Source organism: Hesperophylax consimilis, chromosome 22, assembly GCF_061612785.1.
Source record: "Hesperophylax consimilis isolate HC1 chromosome 22, BYU_Hcon_1.0, whole genome shotgun sequence".
Lineage (NCBI taxonomy): Eukaryota > Metazoa > Arthropoda > Insecta > Trichoptera > Limnephilidae > Hesperophylax > Hesperophylax consimilis.
This window is the reverse complement of record NC_142857.1, coordinates 11,200,583-11,208,706: the sequence shown is the minus strand read 5'-3', so window position 1 is coordinate 11,208,706 and position 8,124 is coordinate 11,200,583.

Sequence of the window (8,124 nt, the reverse complement as noted above, 5' to 3'; positions counted from 1 at the left end):
ATAATTATTAGCCTGAAACACTCATCCACATTGAAAAATCTTCTGATAAAAGATACATGATGCCAACTTACAATACCTTTCTCATATAAAATAAAATTGGTTGTTTTCAGGTGAGAAAAAAATGTAACAAGCAGTAATTGCTGAATGAAACACTAGTATATATTGAATTATTTCGCGGATAAGAGATAAGCCGCCATAGCTCAGTGGTCAGAGCCGTCGTCCGGAAATCGAAAGGACACGGGTTCATGTCCCGTTGGCTTCATGTATCTTTTATCAGGAGATTGTTCAATGTGGATGAGTGTTTCAGGCTAATAAAGGTATTATAATTGTCTTTTTCATATCTTTGGGTAGATAACCACTCTTTATGATGTCGGTGAACATTATTGCCAGTAGTTTCAAAATCGCTATCCCTGCATGTTTGACTTGTTCGGTGCTTAAGTCATCATGCCCTTCTGATGTTCCGGATTTCATGTTTGTAATGGCCATTTTTACCGTGTTTCTAGTTACTATGGGGTCAATATCATCATAAGCAGTAAAGTGCGTTTCGTTTGAGGAGATGGTCGGCGTGGTAGTTGTGAAATTACTTTGGGATTCGTCTCTAAATTGTGCATCCCTCGTCATAATCTCCATCTACCTTCCCAGGTCGTGCGCACCTACTGCCAATTTTTTTAATGAATTTAAGTCTCTCCAACTACAATTGCGATGTCTTTCCAAAAAATTCACCAAACCCCGTGTGACTTCAGCTGCGAGCAGTGGGTGAATTCAGCTACTCATAATGCAGGAGGTACACTTGATGTTATAATTTCCCGAGTCGGGTTTCCCCCAAATAGAACTCACGTTACTGACATTGGACTATCGGATCATTGTCTCGTCTCATCCCCGTTTGCCTTCGATCCTCCAAAATTGGAGTTCAAATTGGAGAGAATTTGACTTAACGCATTTTTCAAAGAACTGAAAACTAATAAGGAAAAGTCTTGTGAAAGCCAGGTAGAAGAGTCAGTAATTCTTTATAATTGTTCAAAACTGGCGTCACTTGACAACAATGCGCTTTTCACAGAGAAGGTCTGCCGCATTCGAAATTGCTGCAAATGGTTCGATGCTGAATGTCTCAAGAAAAAAAAGGAAATGCTGAAATTTGAGAAGTTTTACAGACGAAACCTGACTTTCAGCAATCGGCAACTTCGAAGCAAAATGCTTACAAGGAGTAAGGCAGAAAAAATCTGATTTTTGGTGTGAGCAAATTGAGTCAGAAAAGGACCCTCGAAAACTGTGGTAACATATAAAGACTTTGTGTGGAGAGAGCAACATCAAGGTTGATTCCTCTCTTAAAGCGGATAGTCTTGCGACATATTTTAGAAGTAAAGTAAAAAAATTCATTCCCTCAGTGGGGTAAGATTGCCTTCTGTCACAGTAACAAGTCCGCTCTCTGGTAACTTCACTACTTTTGTAGCAGTAAAGAAGAAGATGTCATACGTGCTGTGAAGTTTTTACCAAACAAGCAATGCGCTCAAGACCTCATACCAACCTGGCTCATAAAACAATGTCTTCCGGATATAGCACTTGAAATTACCGCAATTATACAGAAGTCAAGTAAATTCAATTGTACCGGGAACACTTAAAAAATCAATTATTACTCCGATACTAAAAAAAGAAAATCTTGATACCATTCCTATCAAAACTGCTTGAGAAAATCGTCGCCAAACAATTATTGGGGTACTTGAACTCCGCTGGTCTGTTTGCCAAAAATCAATCCGCTTATCGACGGTTGCATTAAACGGAAACTGTTCTTTTGCGGGTTATTTCAGACTTGATCATCGGGATGGAAGCAGGTAAGCTGGGTTTGATATCTTCTCTTGACATGAGTGTGGCATTTGAAACAGTAGATAATAGTATTTTATTAAATGTGCTTGAAACCGAATTTGGCGTTCGAGGTGATGTACTCCAATGGATGACATCGTACCTGTTTGGACGAGTAGCCTCAGTAACTTTCAATAAATGTACATCACCTGAAACTCCCATCGAATTTGAAGTTCCCCAGAGTTCTGTTCTAGGCCCCATTCTCTATACAAATCGCCTTGAACAATTCATTCACTCAGCTGGCTTTGAATCACAAGGCTATACAGACGATCGTTTGATTTTCAAGCTTTGTTCTCCGGACGAAAAAAACCTCCTTAAAAACGAGGTGGTTAGCTTCATTAACACAATCTCAATCCGACAAAGACAGAATTTATATGAATAGCTTCCCCTGGAAGGCAAGCTCTCCTTCACTCCAAGATTTCAAGACTTCAGTCCAATTCGTATTCAGGATACAGATATGTAGTGGTACGCCACTACTTTATTCGAACGGCATTCTAGAAGTTTCAGCTTTTTCCAAACAAGCTTCTTGGATGTTCTTTTATTTTTTAATTTTAGTTTGGCAATATCTACATAGCAACCAAAATGTTTGATGTTTGAGAAGCTTCTTCACCTTATAAAACGAGAGCGTGAAGGAACTCGACAGTCAGTCAGCCATCAGTCGTTCAACAATTAGCAAGACTTCGCGATAAAACCTGGCTTTGCACGGTTCGATCATGGACTCCATCGGGATAAACACAGCGCCCTGGCCCCGGCCATCGTCCCTGGCCAGCGCTACACCGGATCACAGCGCCCTGGTTCCAGCACATCTGACCAGCGCTACATCCACGCATCTCATCATCACGCGGCATCCTCGCCAGTCTATGACATCTCCCGCGCAACCGCCGATCACGTCCACCGCACCTTTCGGCTACCCTGTTCAGCACTGGAGCACCCAGAAGACCCACGCTCTTCACCAGTTCCTGACAGTCAACGAGTCCGGTCACCAGCAGCGGCGTCGACTCACTGACCCGCGCTTGACCAGCACTTCACCGCCTGCATCCGGAGTTTTCATCATTGGTCCTCAAGTCATCTCACATACGGCAACCTGACTCAAATAAAACACTGTGACCTTCTCAACATCTTTCATTTCGTGCCTCCTCACCAGATCCCCAAAGATATAATCCCTTCTGCAAAATTAAATTTTTTGGGTTTCACTATGGACAATAGTCTTTCTCTTGAATCACAAATTTCAAAAGCTGAGAGTTCTGGCTTTTTCCATCTAAGGCAGATAAAATCAATCAGGAGATGGCTTCCCTCTGATGGAGCAAAGTCACTCATAAATTCGTACGCCGTCTCACGTATGGACTATTTCAATAGTGCATATGCCGGCCTACCTCAGAAACAAATCAATAGAATCCTGTCAAATTTTAATGCTGAGGCGTGAATGATTTTTGGTGAGTCTAAGTATTGTCGTATAACCCCACTGCTAAGGGATCGCCTTCACTGGCTTCGATGCCCTGAAAGAATAGAGTTTATGATCTATGTGTCTGACAAAACTTAAGCGATGTACAGCTTCAATCATCCAATCGAACATTTTAGGTCAAATCGAGCCGTTTTTTGTATGATCGCTCTTTTCGTGTAACAGGCCCGCTCATCTGGAATAAACTTCCCTCAGCTCTTACTAATCTCCAGAATATGGATGAATTTAAACAGGCTTTAAAAACAAAGTTATTTAAAAAATCTAACAATTCATCAATCGTAACTTCTTTTCAATATTTTATAATAAGCCATATTCTCAAACTTCCGGTAATTGTTTGGTTTCGGTTGCCTCCTTAGTGTACCTTTTTTAAATGTCGCTCAGAAAATTCTCATTTCTGAGAACAAACTGCCTTTTGTTTTGTATTGTTTTAGTTTTAATATTCTTGTTTTGTCCTGTCATGCTGTTATTTTTATTCTAAGTTTTGTCATCACTTAGTATAAACAGTATAGTGTTATAATATTAGATCTATATTGGGTAAGGCACACTGTAAAAATAGTTGTAAGAACATGACCAGTAATACTAAATTACAGTTATTAAGTTTGTTATAGATTGCAACAATAACATTTGGCTGTCATCAGTTGTTTTGTTTTGCTCTATCTAAAAATAATTTTATACCATTCTTTTTTGCTTTCTGGCAAAAAAAAGTGTTGTGTGTTGTGCCTTGAGGTTTCTTCTCCCTCCTGATCTTCCAGGAGTCACTTTTCGCTGCTGATTTCCAGATATTTATAAACTTTTTTACTTTTGTCATTTTCCATACTATTGTTGTAGTTTTTTACGGTTGTGAATAATGGAGGAAGATTTCCCTCCTGGACCCCCTACAAAACCGCCAGATCCCTCTCCGGACCCCCCAGATGGGGAAAATGTAGAAATTTCTGACAGCGATTCTGTCATTTTGACTTCTACCAAAAAAAGGAAATTTACTCCTTCTTCCCCAATAAAACTTGACTCGCCTTCGACTTCACAGTCCCCACCAACACTTTCTCAACTTCCTCCAACAAACTTTTATTCTCCTCATTCCCGTGGCCCATTCATAGTATACGCCCAAAAAACTGAGCAAGGAAAAACCATCCACCCTCTTGAATTTGGCAAATTCCTATCAAATAGCAAAAACCTTTCAATCAAACCTGGAGGTGTAAAAGCCGAGGGTCGCTTCCGAATCTCCGTCGAATTCCTCTCAGGGCCAGCTGCCAACAGTTTCATCAAAAATATCTTCATTTCATCTAATTAAAAGTTCAAGGCATATATCCCTACTTTCAATGTCACTCGCATACAGCTATTAACACTTCTTGCCCAGAACAATCTCGCCAAAAAAATATTAAAATTTCTATGGCCTCTCAGAACTTGTCTTTTCTGCAGGCTTCTAAACTATTCCCGCCTGTCAAAAAATCATTTGCTGAGGCTTTATCCAGCAACTCCTCATCCAACCCTCTTCCCTCCACTACAACAACTTCTTCTCGTTCAACTAAATTCACATACAAAAACGCTATCGCTAAACCGGCTCCTGGATACGATCAGCAACAACACAACTCACTGCTCTTAAATCCCAATGGTTCATCTCTTTCAAATGCCACAAATGGGTGTGCAAATAATTATAATCCCTCCTCAATGAACTCTCTTAAACTTTCTGAAAAACTCTCCCAAGACAATTCTTCATTTATCCAAACTCTTATTATGCTTCTAATTGACCTTATTTCTTCTCAAACTAATCTACCGTCCAACGCTGCTACTATTATTTCCACATTAAAATCATTTATTCAAAATGGCTCTTCAGGATGTCAGATTACTTCAGTGGAATAGCCGAAGTGCTATTTCTAACAAATCTGATCTCCTTAACCTATTAAATTCCAACTTTATTTCTTTGGCTGCTATCTCGGAGACTTGGTTTACTCCATCCACCCACTTTAATATGGGAGGGTATTCCTGTCTCCGCGACGACCGCCCGGAAGGTATGGGCGGCGGTGCTGCCCTTTTTATTAAAAAATCCATATCATTTTCCCCAATAAATAATATCAAACCCCCCAATGCTGACTTCCAAATGGTTGCAGCTAAAATAAAGGACACTTCCTTTATTTCAGTCTATCTTCCCCCAACAGCCCACTTCAATAAACAAATTTGGTTGCAAATTTTAAGTCAACTAAGCCCTCCTTTCTTTATATTAGGCGATTTTAATGCCCATTCCCCCGTCTGGGGTTCTGCTTTCTCCGACCGAGATGGTCGAAGTGTGATGGATTTCCTAGATCAATCCAACCTTTTCCTTTTGAATGACGGATCTCCTACTAGGATCTCACGCCCCAGCACAAACCCCAGTGCAGTGCAGTGGATCTCTCGATATGTTCTACTAGTCTGGCTTCTCTCTCCTCGTGGGTGGTGTCCCCCAACCCTTGCTCCAGTGATCATTTCCCGATCACCATTACTTATCAAACTTCTTTCCAATCAGGCAAGTCTCATATTTCGACAAAGATTAAAACGAAACACACCAAATGGGATGAATTTAACTCTCATATGGACAAGTTCCTACTAAATTTACCCGCCACCGATATATTTTCCGTCAAAGATGACTATAATAACTTCAAATCAATGCTCATAACTGCAATAAATAAATCGAATCCTCCCCCTAAAACTAAATCTCTCAAAAAACTCCCTCCAACTCCCTTGGTGGGATGAGGAATGTTCCAAAGTAGTAAGAATTCGGAAAGCTAAATCTCTTTCCTATCGTTACAATATGACTATGGAGAACTATCTTAAATACAAAAACGCTGAATCCAATGCCAAAAGGGTATTGAGGTCAAAAAAAAGATCCGGGTGGTACAACTTCTGCATTTCAGTATCTCCGAACACTCCGATTTCGGAAGTTTGGTCTATGATCCGAAGATTTCGATCCTCCTTCAGTTCACCATCTCCTCGAGCGTCTCATTCTAAATGGATAGATGAATTCTTGGACAAAATTGCCCCCCCCTTCTGTACCTAACTTAGATGAAATAACGCCCATCTATAAAACTCCTATGTCTTATCATTGGCTAGACTCTCCATTCACCTTAATTGAGCTAAAAAATTGTTTATCAACAGTCAAGGACTCATCTCCAGGCAGAGATGGTATACCTTACAGCATAATCAAAAATAGTAATGATAATGTTCTAAACCACTTCTTAAGCATCTTAAATAAAATCTTCCAGACTGGTATAATGCCTGATGACTGGAGTTCTCAAATAATCATCCCTATTTTAAAAACAAACAAATCACCAAATTCTGGATCCAACTACAGGCCAATCGCTCTTTCATCCACCCTCAGTAAGCTTTATGAAAAATTAATTAAAAACCGATTAGAATTTTTTGTCGAGAGTAAACAGCTTCTCTCTCCATCACAATTTGGATTTAGGAAAAAAAAATCCACTCAGGATAACCTTGCCATCATCAGCACTGATATTAATTTACCTATTTCTAAACAGGAAGTTTGTCTTGCCGTCTTTATAGATATAGAAGGCGCCTTTGACAATGTTTCCATCCCAATCCTGAAAAAAAAACTTCTAGGCCTTGGCCTTCCCTCCATGTTTGTCCAATCTATTATTAATCTATTTCTAGATGGAAAAATTTTCATTGAACTTCCAGATATTTCTCCTCAAAGTAGGTCTATTTGGAAAGGTTTACCACAAGGCGATGTATTGTCCCCCTTACTGTATAATATATACACATACGATATGCATGTCACTATTCCCCCACAAGTAAAAGTTATTGAGTTCGCAGATGACATAGCTTTCTTCTTATCATCCAAAATCATCCTTCTCGCCAGTCCTGGATTTGTCAATAGGCCTTATAGGCCGCGGCCTAGGGGCGGCAGAGTTCAGGGGGCGGCACTCGCTCGCTTTGGTAAGCCGTGTATGCGATTATAAACAAAAAAAGTCCCTGTGGATAGACAGAGTTTTATAACTATGAGACGATAAATATCATTTTTGAAAGGCGCTAATTCCTAGTACTTTAGTTAGATAGTTACTTATATTTGCCCGGGCGGCAAGGGTAAAGGGTGGCGGCGGATCAGGGGCGGGTGATGTGATGAACAGTCCGTACGAACACATAATATACCGTATCACGCTTTGCACTGCCGCGCACAGTGGCCAATTTTGATGATTTGGCGCGACATCGCTCTCGGCGTTCGACCATTTGGCATCATTGATGTTTTTTAAGTATTAATAAGAAATACCACTTATTTTTTGTTAATTCTTATTATTTGAAATGTTTATAATGATTTTAATGCTTTTATAAAAAGTAGCGTGTAACTTGGGCGCTAAGTTTGTATTTTATAGATTATAATTCTTTAAGAAAACAGATAATAAAAATACAGTGAACAATTTTGTACATTATAATTCTTTGATAAAACAGATAATAACATTTTTAAATAATTATTTTAAAGATTATAATTCTTTATAAAACAGATAATAAAAATACAGTGAAAACCAAATAATTTTAGATACAGCAGCATAGTTGCGCGCCCGAATATCAGTGTACCCCTGTTCTGCGACTAATTACATAATAATTGAGTTTCAGATGTTAATTTAAATTGACAGTGAATAATTTTGAATAACTAAAATTTTATTCTAACGGTACACAGAACTAAATATTATGTACAGTTGATCTTTCTTTGACATATCGGAGTCAAATATTGGATTCTGAAAAAAAATTGACGAAAATTAAGTACAATCATTTCTTAAAAATGCAATTACTGGAGTGGCTGGGTAAAGTTGGTGGTGATTTTT